The 18,176-nt window shown below is 40.6% G+C and overlaps 1 long non-coding RNA gene across 1 annotated transcript in view; it reads left to right on the top strand.

Moving 5' to 3' along the window:
• Positions 1–17,573, top strand: part of LOC136014289 (uncharacterized) — a 41,337-nt gene extending 23,764 nt beyond the window's left edge. Inside the window, exons 4-10 of the long non-coding RNA XR_010612608.1 lie at positions 3,935–3,987; positions 6,222–6,340; positions 12,512–12,578; positions 13,147–13,298; positions 14,662–14,734; positions 15,268–15,416; positions 16,051–17,573. This is a non-coding gene — a long non-coding RNA (uncharacterized LOC136014289). The remainder of the gene's footprint in view (positions 1–3,934; positions 3,988–6,221; positions 6,341–12,511; positions 12,579–13,146; positions 13,299–14,661; positions 14,735–15,267; positions 15,417–16,050) is intronic.
• Positions 17,574–18,176: the final 603 nt, after the last annotated feature.

Below are 18,176 nucleotides of genomic sequence, written 5' to 3'. Positions count from 1 at the left end.
AAGGAGTTGCAGTTCTTAATATGCCACTCCAAGCACTTGTTTATAATCCCTTCTTTTAAGTTAGCAGCAAATGATAATCCATAATATTGCCTCTTAGAAAAACAAGTGCAGTACTGCTCTCCAAAGCAGCCCAGGTCAGAAATCTTCCTTTTAAACTAGCTAAACCAGCAGAAAATATTTGTGAAGGACAGACACACTATGAATCTTTTTCTTCCACCTGCCTAAACACTGTGCTATGTGTTTCTGTTCAGGTTTTAGAAAGAACTGGTGAGTTGCAACTCCAGTTCAGCTTGCAGGGTGTAACATTTGATTTTGCTGTATCTTTTGTTAGCAGATCACATCTTTAATACACTCTTACTTGTCAGGGAACAGCTCTGTAGGCAGAGAGGAAAGTAGACAGAGAGAGCATGTTTCTTTTGCTCATATAGGAGAAGATGAGAGGTAACATGATCTTGACCTCTGAAAGTCAGGGACAGCTCTGATGGTAGGTGTCTAGAGCCAGGACTTCTGATGATCATATAACAACAACACATGCTGGTGCTGGGCATGGATTAACTCTTTGGAGGGGTTGTGTTTTCCCAGTTGACACTCAATTGCATGGGGTCCTAACCCCTGTAAAGAGAGAATTAACTGGATAAGGGTATTTTGCATTGTTTGTAATTTAATTTTTTTTTTTTTAATAAGAAAAAAAAACAAGATGATTCTTAGTAGACAAGAACTGCTAAATTTTTGGGTGGAGGAGCAGCAACTCCTTGAGTGAATTACATCTTCAGATGATGTCACAAGGACCATCAATCACTTCAGGGTTTTATTGCTGCTTAAGTAATGTACTATCTGCCCTTTCCCAGGAATCTAGTTTTATACTGTCGACAAACAGCAGGGGAATGAAAAATATCTGCAAGACATGGTAAACTCACACAAGTAAATGTGGTCATAAACTAGAAGCTAGCTAGTGCATTTACAGATGTTCATTCTGGTCCAGATGCAGCTACCTCACTTCAGAGGTCTCACAGATATAGTACAGAGGCTGCTTTGCCATGTTACGTGGAGAATTGATGAAGTCACATGATGCTGTTATTACCATCTCTTTTTCCCCCCCCAGCTGCTAAATTACATTATAACGCACTAAATAGACCCTCAATATTTTCCTTATATAAATTTATCATGTAGCAATTAGTTCAGTTAAACTCGGTGCAGGTATGTGATTGCAAATGGGAGGTGGCAATCAATGTAATTAGAAAAGGAAAAGATGTGCTTGCAAAACAACCTCTGCATTACAATATTGCCCATGCCATAAACACCCTACCACGTGGTGTGTCCCTTCTCAGTTACACAGGGTAAGTCCTGTGTTGATTCAGGCTTGAATTACACAGTAAATCTTGTTTGTGAATTTATAGACTGTCCCTGTGAAGGCAGAATTGTGCCAGCCTATTTATTTAAAGTCCTTTTTTTCACTGCAGCAGTATGCTTTTGAGATATAATACCTTATGCACAAAATCCCTGAGTGACAGCAGCTCCACAAGCTCATGATACTTATAATAGATTACATATTATCAATAAAATGTTTCAAGACATGTCATAGATCTTATTAATATAACTTTAAATTATGGGTACGAATTTGACCTATCTGTTGATGGATTAGAAGCAAAGCCTGGATTGTTAAACAGAAGTAAAAGGCTCACGGCATCATTAAACAAACTGTTTCAAGTAAAATGTCTGTATTTCACTGTAAAACGTCAAAGCATACCTGAAAAGTTAGCTGCCCCCGAGGCAACTTACAAAGTTTAAAGAAAACCAGAAATAACTTTAAAGTAGTTTTACTCTTTAAAATTACAATTGCCAGTGCCCTTATATTAATTACGATCCAGGTCGCTCCCAGAGACTTTGACTACCCTAAAATAGTTTGCTGTGTGTCTCTTCCCATTGCCCAAAACAAACCCAAGAAAATAAGCTCTAAACTGCCAGAAGATCTAGGCAACCAAACCTTTGGTACCAGGGTCATATAGATTGCCTGCCTGTTGTGTCCCATTTCTGGGTTGAGATTCATTATGTCAAGACTAGAGAATGCAGTGACAAGGAAGATCCAAAGAGAGATTTAGAAGTGAATCCTCAGACATGCAGGAGTCTGTACTGGGAGATGCAGCTGCAGAACTTAGACCTTAGGTCAAAACAAATCTTTTACAGATTTTATGAGAAATTTCTAGGACGTTTGTGCAGTAGGTAGCTTGTGCATTTAGGTAGCTTGAAGAGTTTTAATTAATGGAGTGGCTTTTGTTGTTTTAATTATGGATCCCTTGCCACATCTCTTTGTGTTCTCTTTGTGTTGGCACTGTTCTCACTTTGGCAAAGGCGAAAAAATTAAGGCAAGCCATTTACGTGGCTTGCCTTAAATTACACAGAAGAACAAGGATAGGGCCAAGAACAGCTTATAGATGGCCTGTCTCCTACTTTTCCACTTTATCCTGGAAATATTCATTTTCTTCTGAGTGTTGTTAGGAGTGGCCTTCTATAGGAGGATAAATAAAGCTTCCCTCCTCTGCCTCTCCCTCCCCCTACCTCTCCCCATTTTAACTGGTTTAAACATTGAATTTTATTTTTAGGGGCAGTGGTGGTGCTTCCTTAGTCTAGTAGAGCTGAGAAGTGGAAGGCAAGAAGCCCAGAAATGACTGCCTTTTTGCATTATTTCTGTAATAGCATTTCTGGATTGAGTACAAAACCATGACTGAGAGAGACCTCTTCCATTGGCTTGGGAGGGAATGGAGAGAGACATTTAAAAGAAATGTGCCCAGCTGTTGAGTAAGCTGGCACGCACTACTGACTCATTAGTAATGTTTATTCTATTAGAGTGGACAGTCTTTTGCTGTTGACGAAAAAGCTAACTCAGTCCGCTGCACATTAAATTAAGAGAACACACACATGAACCGTAATCACCCTGAGCGCTGATCAGTAATAATTACCTTTTGGGTATGGGGTGGAAGAAGATAACCTAAATACTTTGAGGTTAATTATTACTCTCCTGTGCTCAGGAAAATCCTAGCATTTTAACAACCCTTCTGTGCTGGTGTCCCTTGAGACCTGGAATTGGCAACAACGAAAGAGCATATATCTTTGAACAGTGCTATAAGTCATTCTGTGGCTTTGTTTTTGGTTCTCTTTGTTGTTTGTGTTTTGGATTGGTTTGTTTTTTTTAATTTCTCCCAAAGTGATGTAAAAAGCTTTCTTTGATGAGTTACAAAAAGTTTTCACTCTTACAATCTCATAAGTATAAAGGCATGCACAAATAGGAGCAGCTTGAGCCCTGAACTGGACTTCCCTGACTCACTCTGTTAACGTTCAAGTTCACTGTGCTGAAAACTAATAGTGTCTAGTTGTCAAGAAACCAGAATAATGACATTTTGTGCCATTATTCTAATGTGCTTTTCACTGTGCAATTTCTTTGATTATTTGCATGAGTAATATCATTATGCATTCATGCCAATACAATTCTGATAATTAATTTACATGATGGCAATTTCTTAATGATCTTGATGTCAAAGTTAATATCAACATCTGATAGTTGATCTGTTGGTGCTGACATAAATTTAACTTTTAATGTATTAATGCCAAGACTGACAGCAGCATCAAATTACATTGAAGAAAAATAAACATCCACTGGGTAAAACCTTTGGTGGAAAAGTCTTGATCTTTACCCAACATTTATAGGTTCAAATAAAACTAAGGCCCTTAGGCATGATACATGTCAGATGTTTACTTTATCATGCTTTACTTATTTATTTACATCAGTAATATCATTGATGTATAGTATTTAAGAGATCAAATATGATATCATATAAAATACAATGTTTTCTTGCCTTTAGCTTGGTGCATATATTCCATATATAAAAATGGGAAAAAATGCATTAATTACCTTTTATCTTTCTGGTTCTTTAAACAGGAACTCTAAAATGCTCTGCAGTGGAGGAATGGAGGACTGGTGTCTGAATCTTGGTTGGTGTCTGTATCTTGGTTTGTGATTTCAGTTTGCACAATGAAGTAAATAATATCAGTGAAATAGGCTTTATGTAGAGGCAAATATTATTAATATCAATAAAACAAGAAACAGAGCAATGAATAATAAGGCTTTAGAGCAATATTTTTAGTGCATTTATTCTATATGGAAGTGATGCATGGATGAAGAGATAATTGCATGTGTAACTGCATATATATGCCTATCTTTTTATATAGGCTCACGCAAATATTACAAGACAATTAACACAGAATAAAACCACATTCTTCAGTCTTTGTTCAGGTGCTCTGAAGATCTCTTTGGAAGTTTATAGGCATTTTTATTTACCAGTTAAATATTTTATTACACACTAGTATTGAAAAAATGTATGTGAAACAAATTATGTCTATAAAATGGTGATGGTTGTTTCCTCTTTAGTTTTTAATCAAAAGCAAAGCCTCGTTCCGCTGCATAGTTGCTAACATAATATTTATTTCAACCCGCTTCAGCCAGATAAATGGATAGATGAAGTGTTAAAAAACATTACAAATAAAATTGATCCTGCCATGTATTTCAACCTTTTCCCCAATTGGCTTTTCATCAAAGATATCCACTGAGGGAGTGTACATTTCATTTTATATAGTGAGGAGACAATTATACAGCCTCAATTAGACCTTCCATTGCTGGACAATAAAGAGCTGCTAATGCAGACCCAGATCATTTGCCTCTAAAATGCACTCACTACCTTTCCTCCTTCAATGTCCACAAGCAGGCTATCTGTCCCTACCTGCTGAAGAAGCAGCCTGCATGTCTGATTGTTTTTATCCTGCTTTATCCTCACTCTCAAAAACATGAGGACACATACATGCTTGAAACCAGCCCCTCAAAATTCATACGTGTTGGGGTGACCTTTTGCCATGCACATCCTGTGGAGAGGAGCATTGTGCTACCCAGAGACAGCTTTTGTTGAACGATTTTATGAGTCCCTCTGGTGATGGTGAAGGTGCAAAGAGACGGCACAAGGGGACCAAGGTAAATGGGCTGCCTTTTAAATGGCTGCTTAATACAATTTACAATGAAAAGCCAACTTTGGCCCTAATGCACAGCTGTCTGAAGGCACGTAAAGTATGCAGCTGCATGGCAGACTTTGGACACAAGCACAGCTTATCTGCTGGTGACAGCACAGCTGCTGCTTCTCCTTTCCTGCACCACTTACTGCTTGCTGCTGCCGAGCCAGCACCTGAAATGCAGCACCTGGCACCTGGCATGGAGAAGGACCTAATGTCAGGGGCTTAGCTCCTGAGGAGATGAGAAGGGGAAGGGATAGGAGAAGCAGAAGGCAACGACAGATGTGCTAACAGGAGGCACCTCTGGTGGGAAGAAATTGCCCCATGTAAGAGGCCTTCCAGTAACAAAAGCAGATGATGTGAGCAAATCCAACTGGCTACATGTGGTACTTGCACCTTTGGAAACGCCCATGCATGTGCCATCTGTGGATGCACACCATCCATATGACCATGGCCCCTTCCTCCTCCTTTGCTCTTTGCTTTAGGAGAGCATGCTAGGACGTAATGGTCTGGTGCTTAATTCCTCACACATATGTCAGGGGAGCTGTACTTTGGAAGAAGCCTGTGGGTTGTGAGGGGCTTTGCTCAGAATTTTAAGCTGTCCTATGCAGTATACCATGAATGCAGCTGTGTAGCTGCACAACTGCAAACTGCTGTAAATGCAGTGCTCTGGTGGAGTACAGGAGAAGACCATGGAAGAGAGGAGATGTCTGAGAGCCCTTGGCCTCCAACTACCCTTTGTCAGAACACACATATGTTGTAGTACATCCAGATGTTTAGACATAATCTGAGTCCACTGTAATCTTTTGTCTGAAAGGACCATTGGGCTGAAGCAGGTAGTAGACATGCAAGTGAGGACAGTGAGAGAGGAGGCTGGAAAACAGTCTGATACATGGATTTTTTTGTTATGCAGGTTTTATCAAATGCACTTCCTCCTCACATGTTTGGTGAAGATCTGGAGGTGTTTTCCTCTACCAGAATAATTTCATTTCAGAGCCTGGTTTTGAGATAGAGGAGAAAATAAAAAGAAGTTTCTTTCTGTGTAGCAGTACCCTGTATTAATTAAAATTATTTTAATAATACATTTTAAAAATAATAGCATTTCACATTATAAGACTTTGAGAAAGGGGTGGAATACTAGTTGACTGGCCTTCTTCCTTGGTCTGCAGAAGGCATGGATTTTATCTGCTCAAGTTTCCTTTGGAAATATATTAGTCAAGAACACATCCTGGGTTTAAGAATAGCTGCTCAACAAGAAACAGCAGTGTAAATGTTATCTTTATTCCAGGTGAGTAGAAAATCTCTTAAAAGCATTTCTGAGGAATGTTAGCTTTGTGGGTTGATTTTTGGAAGGTGTAAGAAAAATGACTGATTGTGGTTTGCACACTGAGCGACTCTCCCCCACAACCCAAATGGCTTTCTTGTGTGTGGCATTTCAGCAACCTTTTTTTTTTTTTTTGCTTCCAAGCATGTGGAATGTCTGTGAAGAAAATATTGTTTTGGTGCAGGGCTTGTCATGAGTTGGACACAACATTCCTGAAATGTAGCGTAGGAGTTAGAAAGGGAGGTTTTAAAAATTCAGAGCTGTCTGATGACTGGTAGCATTACTAATGAAAATATGTTTAACATTGAAACTAAATGTCCCATGGAAAAGAAAGACATTAGTTTCTTTCCTCCCCAGAATGCATACTGGAGTTTACATTGCTTTAGATCTGTCCCAGAGAACTTAGCCTCTGAGTCAAAAACTTCTCCCTGTGCCTCACATAAACACCCACACCCAGGCATCTCATACTATCTTCCATTTCTTCAGTCTGCCAATTATTTGCTACACCCAGTTATTGTGGACTATCTTAAATTAGCTCCCCAGTGACTCAAACATTTATTAACTGCTCAGGTGCCAGGAGTTCAGCATATGATAAAAGCTCTGGACCCTAGGATGCTGCAATAGAGGTTGTTTAGGACACAAATAGTGGTCTTCTTGTACTCTGAAGCATGGCAGAGACAGCAGGGTACCACCAGGGCATGGGGATGTGCATGGGATGGCACAACCACCCTGAGGTCTCTGGCTGCTTTGGCCGTGGGGCTGTTGGCAGAGGCAGGTTTGATACCTAGATGATCATAGATTTTTCTCCATGATTTTGGAGATTGAGTCCAACTGAAGACAGCAGATCCCTTGTCTATCTCCTCTTGGCCATGCTGGCCAGCTCTGCCTCCCAAAGCAGGGGGACTTGTCTCATCCTCTCCACCATGAGGATGTGGAATGCTACACAGGAGGTGGGATGCACCTTATTAGCAGTGAGTCATGAAGCCTGAGGGAGGTGGCCACAGTCCACTCACTACCCACTTTCTTTAATCAATTGCAGGCTCAGAGGTGTGACTGTGGATATGATCTAACTGCTTTGGTCCCTAACGCAGGCCTCAGGCGCAGGCGCTGATTTCTGCAAAGGCAGTAATTAGTCAGCAGGCAGCCTAACTACTAAGTACAGTGCTCATTTTTTCTCTCCTTGACAGCTGGTTATTAACACAAGAAAAAACAACAAACCCTTTCACTTTTAAAGTCTTTGTTCCCTCCATCCTCCACCACTACATTTCCTTTGCATAAACCATGCTGAACTACATTACATTGAGGCTGGGGTTGTGGAGCCTCTTTAAGATGACATTTGACAACTGATCCAGAAGTCTTTGACTGGACTAAGACTGGAAGTGGTGTGTTTTGGTGGAGGTAGTTCCCGTTGCATGCACTGCTGCACACTGAGCTGGGAAAAAGTTTTGCAGAACCTCCACGTCATGTTACGTGGCAGCTTTGTAACAACAGGAAAATTATTTCCTCTGGTACTTGTTGTTGAACTGGGATTGATTATGCTGAGTCCTGTGACTGTTTGGATGTCTTAAGCCTGCAGACTGCAAAGAGCTTTCACTGTAACTGAACAGTCACTAATGTCCATTTATTCCGCTGTCTTTGTCACACAAAGCCTTCACTCACAGTTTACTGACTAATTGTACTGAGCAATGTGGTTTTAATACAATGTGTATTTACGGTCTGTAATACTGGAATACATAAAACCTTAAAAAATATACTATATTTGACTCCTAAATCATATGATTTTACAAGGAGTTGTGTATATTTTTGCATCCACTTTATACTTACATGCATACAGTATTTCCAATTGTTTACATATGTTAGAATCTCTTGCATTTAAATAGCTCATTATGCAAATATTTACAAAATACATGGATATTTATTTTTACTGTATCCTCTATTCAATCACTGAGCTGAGATTTAACATCTAAACATTGTCTGCAGTCGCATGTGCAGTAATGAATTATGAGTAATTATGTACTATGTACAATTATACAACAAAAATTACAGTTTCAAAAAATATTAAAGTGTCAAAACCAAGCACTCTAATTTATGGGGCATCAGAGGTAAGGTGCAATCCTAATTCAACCCACAGTTATGCATATGTGCCTTGTAACATGGCTTTTACCAGCCACACTCTGGTTGTCCCCCAGCTGCCTTCGACTGCTATGGGTGCGTGATTATGCTGCAGGCCAAAGCTTTAGGCTCTGTCCAAGCCTTGGGATCAGACCAAGGCCAAATTTGCAGCGTTTCCCAGGCAAGAACTTTCCCTGGATTTGGTCACCTAAGCAACTGACCTGGCTCAGCGAGCATGTTTTGATTTTCCCACCCCAACAGCAAGAGCTTGCAGCAAGAGAATGCCCTGCACTAATTCACTTCTCAGTCTAGAGCCATACACAGAGCAGGACTAATTTTGCATTTGAGACATTTGAAAGAGCACTGTGTTCTTGTATAATCAAAGACGGAGCCTGAAGTACATTTTGTTGAAAGGTTTTTTGACCGGAATATCTTCCACCAGGAAATGCTGCTTTGTCAGAATTGAAATGTTTTGTAGGAACATTTTGTTGGTGGTGATATTTTTGAGAAAAAAAGATATAAGCCATTCAAAATCTGAAGAAAGCATTTCTCCCTGCCGGTTGTTTCACTGTACACCTCATTTCTTTTCTGTGGTTTCAGAGCAGACATTATTTACATTTACTATTCGAGAGTTAAATATTATCAAATCACCTGCACAATGATGTTGAAATGTTTCCATCCTGTTAATTAAGACATTGAATAATTTGATTATTGGAAGACTTCAATAGGTTTGGGTTTTAACAGGTATGGTTTTTAGTGGCCTTTGTGCATGCACGGTGCTTTCCTATGGTTTAAAAAGCAAGCAAATCACAGAAACTTAATTTCAGCACAATTTAGAACTACTGTGAGGATGACACCCCATCTAAGTAAAACATAAAAAGAGTCAGTTCAAGGGGATAAAGTTTTCCCAAGTTATAAGCAGACAAATTGAATTTGCAGATTAAGTTGAGTGATCTCAATAATAGATGGCATACTTTGTTCCATCTATTACATTGCAAACGATTTGTCCCTGGAAGTTACTCTGAAGACAGCAACTGTATTTTTTTAATAATACAATTTATAGAGAATTCGTAACACAAGGAGGGAATATTTGAAGCCATTTTTTTTTAGTGTTAACTGAATCAGTGATGAATATGAAATACACAACTGTCTACAGGCAAAAATTATTTCCTAAGCTAATTCATAGCCATATGCATTCTGCCTTTTGATAGCAATATGCATCTTGCTTTTTAATAGAAACCAGACTAAAGAGAAGTATTTTTAAAGTGCAGGCAGGTTGGACTACATTCATAAGATTTGGATAAAGATTTCTCAGGATGCTAAAATGAATTTGATCCCAAATCTTTTATCGCCAGGTCACAAAACATTTTATAACTTCCTGGGGTGTATATGTTAGTTGACTTGTAGCTCAGCACATTCTGGCTGTGGAAAAAGGTAAAGCAAAACAGTAATGAAGATGACTCTTATGTAAACAAGCTTCAGGAAATATTAAGAATCGCATTTGGGAAGGCATCAACCCAAGCATTTCTACATCCTCAGCTTGCTTTGCTCTAAATTGAAGACTCTCATTCTGTTTCCTGATCCTCTCTGCCATGACTGTGTTAGATCTCCCATCACACAAGCTCTGTTTCAGGTGGGAAGCAGAATGCCTTTAAAAAGAAAAAGGAAAGTAAAAGAACAGACACACCTGTGCATTTAAAATGCGACTTCCACCCACCCGCTGCCATATTGCTACAGAAATGTTGTGTTTATTTATATATAAATAAATACACTTTTTTATCACTGCAACTTGTAAATAGGAAATGAAGTCACAATCCTCAAAATTATAATGGCAGGCACACAAAGACACGGTTACTGGCACGGAATTCAATTAACAGATAGCAATCACCCTTGGGTGACTGTGTGAGGTGGAAATATACAGGCATGCTAATAAGTAATATCTTAAAGCCAAGGCGTTTATCAGCCAGCAGCCAGACATGGGCATAAGTGTGGGCAGGCAGCAGTGCTCTGGGATATTTAATAAAACCTGCTCTCTTCATTTGAGGATTTGTGTTTAATCATTTGGTAACATTTTAGAAACATCCAGGCTGGGAAGCTTCTCAAATGGAACTGCTTAGGTCAGAAAATGTAGAGAGTTATTTACTGATACTAAAATAGCTAAAGGAACAGAGTGGATTCTAGGTAATATTAACAAAATTCTTTGTCGCCATCTTTTTGACCTTTTGAGTTTCTGGGGTATGCCTGCTACGTGAATCACAGCCTTATCTGGGGAAACACGCAGAAGGTGTTCATTAGTACTGCGAAAGCAAATGATTGAACTGCTGTTTAAATAAAATTTTTAACTCTTTTTTGCTTGGTTGAAAGCCTAAAGCTAAAATAGATTTCTTCTAGGCTGCTTGAACTTTAATTTGCATTGCATTTTGGGCTTTCAAAGGCTTCAGGCGGGCCAAGATTTGTCATCCTCTGAAAGATGTTCAATTTAAACTTCCTCATCGGGGCTCTCTTTGTGCCACAGCAGCCAGGTAAATTCGCAGGGCTGTTTTGCATGGCTAAATACCACTGCTTGGAGGAAAGGCAAACTCAGAAGCCAAGTCATGGGTTTCTTTAAAGGAAAGCAGTTCGATTTAGTAAGATGCTTGTTAAGAACTTCATACAGAAGAAATGTAAGGCATGGTGTTAGTACATTCTTGGGTAGCTCTCTAGGGTTAAAGCTTTCATCAAATGAAAGCAGTTTGGAGCAGGGCAAATGGAGGCCAGCCAGCCTAGTCCTGGGACATACAGGAAGCAGCATATGTCAGCCATTACCAAGGCAGGCTGGAAGCTTTTGGCTATGAAGCCCATGGTGTTGCCGATAGATGCTCTCACTGCTTTTGGTTTTGCATCTGTTCTGAGTAAGCAGTCATGCCTTTTGTGCTCGCCAGCTCTGCCCCTACAACTGGGCTGGTGGCAGAAGTAGGTCTCCAGTGCTTCAGAGCACCCCTCTGAGCATGCTGCACGTTGTCCCTCTCATTGGTGTGGCTGTCTCCTTTGCTTTGGTTCAAACATTTCTGATGTCCATCTGGGCTCTGGTGCTCACTAATAGCTACATAGCAGCTAAAGCAGTGTGGTGATTGTGCAGTTTGCAGGGTCTTACTAATTTTGGTTTGCGGAGGGAATCAGCAAAGGCAAAGGTAGGCTGAAGCTAATGTTAAAAGATGGACTGCGGACATGCTACAGGGAACGTCTAGCAGGTACTCTCAGTACCTGTTTCTTTACCCTGGGGTATTCATGTGATCTACAAATCAGTGGCCAAAGCCTCCTCTCCCAGCGATTTTCCACCCTGCTGGCATTCAGCCCAGCCTGGGCTGTGCTCAGGAAGCTGTAAAGTGGCTCTGAATAGCTGCTGTGAAGCCGTCCCTGTATTACTCCTGTCACAAAGAGTTTTCAGTGCCCGCCTCGCTAATGGATAAGTTTCTCTTATACAGAGTGCCGAACAATGTGGTGATACATTCAGGTTTTATTAGAGTGAGTTTAGCATGGCAGCATTATTCATAATGGAAACAGCACAAGAGAACTGCATTGTTCATCCCAAACCATAAATCCTGTAAACCACGCAGTGCTGTTGGATGGTGTGTTTTCACCACTTATTTTGCAGGAAAGCTATTTGTATTCCCTCCGTATGTAAACCCAAGCTGTCTTAATATTGCAAGCCCAAACTGTGTTGGTGGAGGTAATAACAACAAAAAATTGCAACCAGTACATTTTAGGAAACTCAGTCATAACTCTGTGATACCAAGGCTCAGTACCCACTGCCAAGTGAGAGGGGAGCAATGCTGTGGTAGGGTGGCATGGGGCTGAGCCCCTGTCTGCTGCCGGAGGGGGGCTCAGGCTGTACCCATCTGCGAGCTATGGCAGTGGGGCTTTGTGGTTACTTGAGGTCTAGAACATTGATCTCCTTTGCTGTGAAGTGTGAATGTGTGGGTCTGCGTGTATATGGGACAAGGAGGTACTTTGTGCTTCTGCTTGCTGGGTTTCCTTTTCCAGAGAGCAGCTGCAATAACGGGACATGTGAAGTATGCTCAGTGGAGATACATCAGTGGGCAGAGCATAGGTAAGTTGGTCAAAAGTTCAAAACAATTGTAATTTACTGTGAGGAGGACATATCACCTGCCTGACATTAATCAGGCTTTGCAGGCAGCGGGAAGCAGTGCAAGCTATATGTTGATTTGCTGCCATGCTTTCCTATGGAGACTGTCACCCAAGAAGCCATCCTGAGTTCGAAGTGAGAGCAAGCAGCTGCTCAGGAAGATCTGGGCTGCAGCAACTGCTTTCCTTCACCTAGGCAACAGGTGACTGCTAGAGAGATGAAGCTGACTTTTGTGTGCTTCTGCACTCAACCTAGTGACCCAGAAGTGAAGGGCTACACAAGCTATTACCGGTCTTTTCATCTACTACTTCTTCCCAGACTCCTGTCCCTGGCCCAGCAGCTTTTGCAGGGCCTGGAAGCCAGGCAGTGGCTGCCCCCCCACCACCCACAGCCAAAGCACTTTTTCTGTGGTACCACACAGCACCTGGTAAAGGAAATGTTCATTAGGAGGGCTGCAAACGCTCTTGATGGTGTTATTACCTGACCCAATGGCTCAGGGGAATTACAGACTGGACTCTTGCTACTTCTGCAGGAAACACTGCCTGAGCTTGTGGAGAACCTCCCATTCTCTCCTGCATCTGACCCTTCTGGGTGTGACCATTACAACAATTAACCCTCAGCTGAGACAGGAACCTCTCATCTTCCAAGCCTTACATGTGAAGCAAGCTCTCTGCACTCCTCCAGGTACTTTGTTCACTGTTGGTATTAACACTGGAAATGCTGACAGCAGCTACGAAAGGTTCAGTGTGTTTGTAGAAAATCAATGACGTGATGTTCCCTTCTCCCTCTCCTCTCAGTGTTTCAGGGAGAAAATGCCTCCTGGATAGATGCAGAGTATAAGTTAACATTTCTCTCAGAACACGTGCACTTATGCAAAAGGCTGAAAGGATATCTTTTACTATCCTAGTACAGTGCCGCTCCTCTTCATTCACTGCTTGGAAGAGCGTCTGAGGCTTCTGAAGCGTTGGTTATTATGCAGGGCATGTGTTTTAAAACGTTAAGTACCTTGATTGTCTCTCGCATAGCTAGTGCTGTCAGCAGTTTGCACAGAGCTTTTATGTGTCTTTTTCCTCCCTGAGATACCTGTGTTCAGTTCAGAACTGATTCTGCTTCTGAAGCAATTCATTAAACATCTTCAGTGCTCCACTTCTGTGAAGAGGTCAATTTGTTCTTTCTGCCTAGAGATGCAAAACTCTGAGCTTCAGTTGTAAATGCAAGTACTAGATGCATTTCTCGCTGTTTTACTTGTGCTTCCCTCCAATCTATCCTCTCTAGTGATCCCTTCCTTTAACACAGACATTTATTATTCATGAAATGTGGAGACTGATGCTACTGTATCAGTCTAGGGCAGGTGCAGTTGGGTAGCCTGGCATGCACACAGTGCTCCATTCACCCTCTTCCAGAGGAGACATTTTTTAAAGGAGAGAAAGTAGCTGTTTCTTTCTCCTGTGTTCCTTTGTCCTCCTCACAAGTTGCCAGCATGGTAGTGGGTTGGCACGGGCTCATGGGATAAGGTTCCTGGAGCACCACTGGCCTGAAGGTGATGCCTATTGCAGTTCATGCACAGGCTGCTGGATACCTGTTGGGAGTCTCTGGCTTTTGGTCCTCTCTGAGGTGGCTTCTCTGGTAGTTAAAAACGAGACTCTGGGAACGAGTCCTGTCCCCAAAACCAATTTGGTAAGGTTTTTTCCAGCTGTACTGTTTGAAAAATGGATTCATCCATAAGTCTTCAGGTAGCTGTTACCTATAAATCTCCACCCTCCCAGGCCCAAACACCCCTCTGTCCAATACGATAGTTGTTGTTGGGTATTGTTACATTTGTTTTGTTTGGGCTTGTTTGTTTTAATCCAGTTATGTCTAATATGTAAAATGATCTGGTTCATATCTGCACATACCAGTTATAAAAGGCTTATTATTAAAACACAGGTTTTAGGATGAAGGTAGACCAAAAGTAAAACTTGCCTTGACCTTGTGAGGTTCCTAGCTAAACAGGGTTTTTCACTTTCTTCCATAATTCTTACCATTCACTTTTATTTTACTGTTGCAGCTAGGAATATGGCTCGGGGTGTTTGGCTAGCCCACCAGTTCTGGAGGGAACACGCTTGCTGACATAAAAATTGGTAGGTCTTCTTAAAGTTATCCTTAGGTCTTTGGTAAATATTTAGTGACTAGGTCTGGAACAGCAGATCAGGAAGTAAATGGGACCATTTATACTGGAATATCAGACATATTAATTAAACTGTTATCCAAAGACAAGTATGGGCATATGGGATTATTTTCTCTTAACAGTGATTTCTTTGGTTAAATTCTTATTGTACTTATTGCAGTAGTTACAGCTTTTTCATTTTTTATTTTTGGCAAGGTTTTTATGTAATGTACGTGATTGAATATGATTTTCTGGGCTGTATTTTGCATACGATATGGTTTCTGTTTGGAAAACTGTTTTGTTTTTTTCTTTTTTTCCACTTTTTTAGAAGCAAAGTCAGACTGTGTATTTAAGAAGCAAAACTGATTGCAAAAAGTAGCTGGAGAGCATAAATCAGTGGGGTCTTCAGGAGCAACAGACTCTCAGAGCTAGCAGCTTGTGAAAACTTTGCAATTATATTCCTCCCAATATAATGGTATTTTCTTTCTTTTTTTTTTTTTATCGTAGGAAGGATCTTCAGAAATGTGTACTCAAATCACTAAAAATGTTCAGTTCTCAAGGACACTGATCAACTCATTATTCTTTGTTTTGATTCACATGAAATATTTTCAGCCTGTGGTTCATTTCTAAAACACAAAACCAAAAAAGCTTGAACAGTAAGTGATGCCTCACATCTCCTGTTGGAAAAGATTTCAAAAGCTCGTAAAATGTCTCCAGCCCATACAATGTATCATGTCATATTAATTTATGGTAGTCAATGAATGGTAGGAAATGGTGGAGGAGAGAGATGGAGAGCCTGCAATATTCTGCTTTATTCAGAACTATATATCAGAGGGCTTTTTTTTTCCTTTACACACAACTCAGGCACAGCGTCTCCTCTTCCTTGCTTCAGGAAAAAAAAAAAAAAGAGAAAGAAAGAAAGAAAAAATCCTCATATTTGTATTATATTATGTTCTCTAAGTCACAAATTCCCTCTGCCAACTATCTGTGGGTGTGCAGCCCTTCCTCGGGAACATGCTGTATCTTCCGAGTTCCTGTGTTTGCGATATCACAGTGCTTTTGCTCTGCGAAGCCATGAATGGGGCCATTATGAGGGGCCGCCAGATAATTAAGATTCTGAGAGGGGTAGGCTGCTAAAAGCGTGTTTAGTGAGGAAATTACAAGGCCAATAAAAAAAAATGTCTTTGCAAGTTCCGATTGTATTCTTTTCTTCTGTGGGTCTAATTTTTCAGGGTCTGGCTGGATCATGTTGAGGTTTTCTTTCATCCCTTTTTTTTCTTTCCACAACAGGAGCTGAGGCTAGAATCTAAGTCCAAGTTAATGAAGCTGCCTCAAAGTTGAGGAGGGAGAGAATAAACCACAGCTCTGAGGCACAGACCACTGGAGATTCCTCTTTCAAATCCTGCCTCTGCCGCTCACTGGAGTTATTTGATTTGGGAACAAGATAAGAATTCACAATATCTGATTTGTAGAAATAACCCGGAGGAAGGAGAAACAGTCAAAAATACTAATTTCAGATACAATTTTCTTCTCTCAGTTTCCTAATACTCTTTCTCAGCATTAATAGCATTAACCAAATATAAAGCTCAGACTTGGAGGAAGTTGTGCCCCGACTAACAAATGCATCTCTAAATAGCCCACAGTTCAGCACTTCTTATTCTGTCAATACTCTGTGACCAGGGAAGCTTTGGAGCATAATTCTCTCCTACTTATTCATCTTCTCACTTTCTTTTTATTTTTTCTTCCCCGATAAGAAATACACCTGGCAATTCATTGCTGATTTCCCAGGAGTGTTATTTATGCCACTTTATTTATGTATTTATTATTCAAGTGCAAACTACTGAAGTTCCTTGTGGTAACCTGCAAATCAGGTTTTACGGGGCTGCCTATCACAACAAGTGCTGTAGAGCCAAATGCAGGCATTGCGGTTGCTATTACCCCACAGTGAGGGGCTGTGAGCCTGCTTGATGCTCAGGACTGCACAGGCCTTGGCTAGCTTTGGGAGAGAAAAGTAGTCAGCAACCTTAAATTAAGTAAAATCTCTGCTATAAATGCCCAACTGTGGCAGTGGAATAGCTTGTCCTCTTTCTTCAGTGTTGGTAATGTATCATTGGCAGGCAATGGGCATGCATTTATGGCTGACTCCTTCACATGCTCAGACTTCAGGCTTCAGATTTGGGTTGATTGAAGTCAGGGTGGTCTGTGAGAAGGCAAGGCCACTGTGCCATTTATCAATTACCCTGATTCCCTCCAGGGGTGGTGGTGCAGCCAGGTATTTCAGTGCCTCTCTTGATGCTGAGCCACTACAGCCAAGGGGGACCAGGAGGCAGTGTCTCTCAACACTGGACAACTCAAGGAAGGATTGTGGAGTGGGTATGGGTCCTGCAGGTAATGGCTTGGGGGAAACCATGCTTCCCAAGCCAGACACATGGTGGGTATTGCCTATGGTGACCATAGCCATGCTCTTTCTCTGAAACACAAGACATCCTTCCCCCTTCAGAGATTCGGATGCATGTGCTGCCTGTTGTCACACACTCAGAATTTGGGCTTCAAGTTTTATGTTGATTATAGTTATTTATTAAGATTGCATTTTAATAATTTTCCCTGGCATCTTATTCTGCATGCCTTCACAAGGATTTAATTGTCTTCAACAGACCATTTGATACAACTGTGTTTTAGCTTGTTAGTGTAATGATTTATTGTGTTAAAGTGTCAGAACTGCAACTTGGAGAAACCTACATTAAGGCTGATAAGAAAGGGACAAAGTCAAGTTGGAATGTGGTCAATTGCGAAATAAAATTTTCTCAATTATAGCCCTTGTTTCTATGCTTCCTTCTTATTGCTACCTTTTTTCACCAATATTTCTGAAGATTTATGCACATCCATGTTACACATTCCTTTGTTGCTCTGAAAAACCTACACAAATAAGGTTCATTGATTACACAGAGGAAGAAGTGAAATTCCTGTCAAATGCTTAAAAAATTCGAATCAAAAGAGTTGTCATTTTTCTGCATTGATTTATTATTGTTCCCTTCCACAACAAAGGATTAAAAGGTAATTTTGATATTTCTGTGTACCTTTGCATGCTATATTGATTTCCATATGGTAGGAATCTCAGGGAGAGTATGCTGATTTACGGTAGCAGAAGTCCTAGTTGCCTATTTGAATGCCATCTTGCTGTGTTATCTTACAGACAACATAGAGTCATTATTTATAGAGACGTAATGTTCCTGTGTTTTTCATGTGACCTTGTCTCATCTGCAAAGCTCAAATTTCATTGCCATTCCAGGAAAAGTTATTGGTGAGAAAAGTTTGAACTTTAAATGGATTTTCAATTTTGAATAGGACCCATTTTTTTATGTGTTGAAAACCAGGCTTAGATCCAAACACTTCTGAAACTTCAGATTCAAACTTGG

Source organism: Lathamus discolor, chromosome 5 (genome assembly GCF_037157495.1).
Source record: "Lathamus discolor isolate bLatDis1 chromosome 5, bLatDis1.hap1, whole genome shotgun sequence".
NCBI lineage: Eukaryota > Metazoa > Chordata > Aves > Psittaciformes > Psittacidae > Lathamus > Lathamus discolor.
The sequence above is the reverse complement of the archived record's forward strand: the minus strand, read 5'-3'. Positions and strand labels throughout refer to the sequence as shown.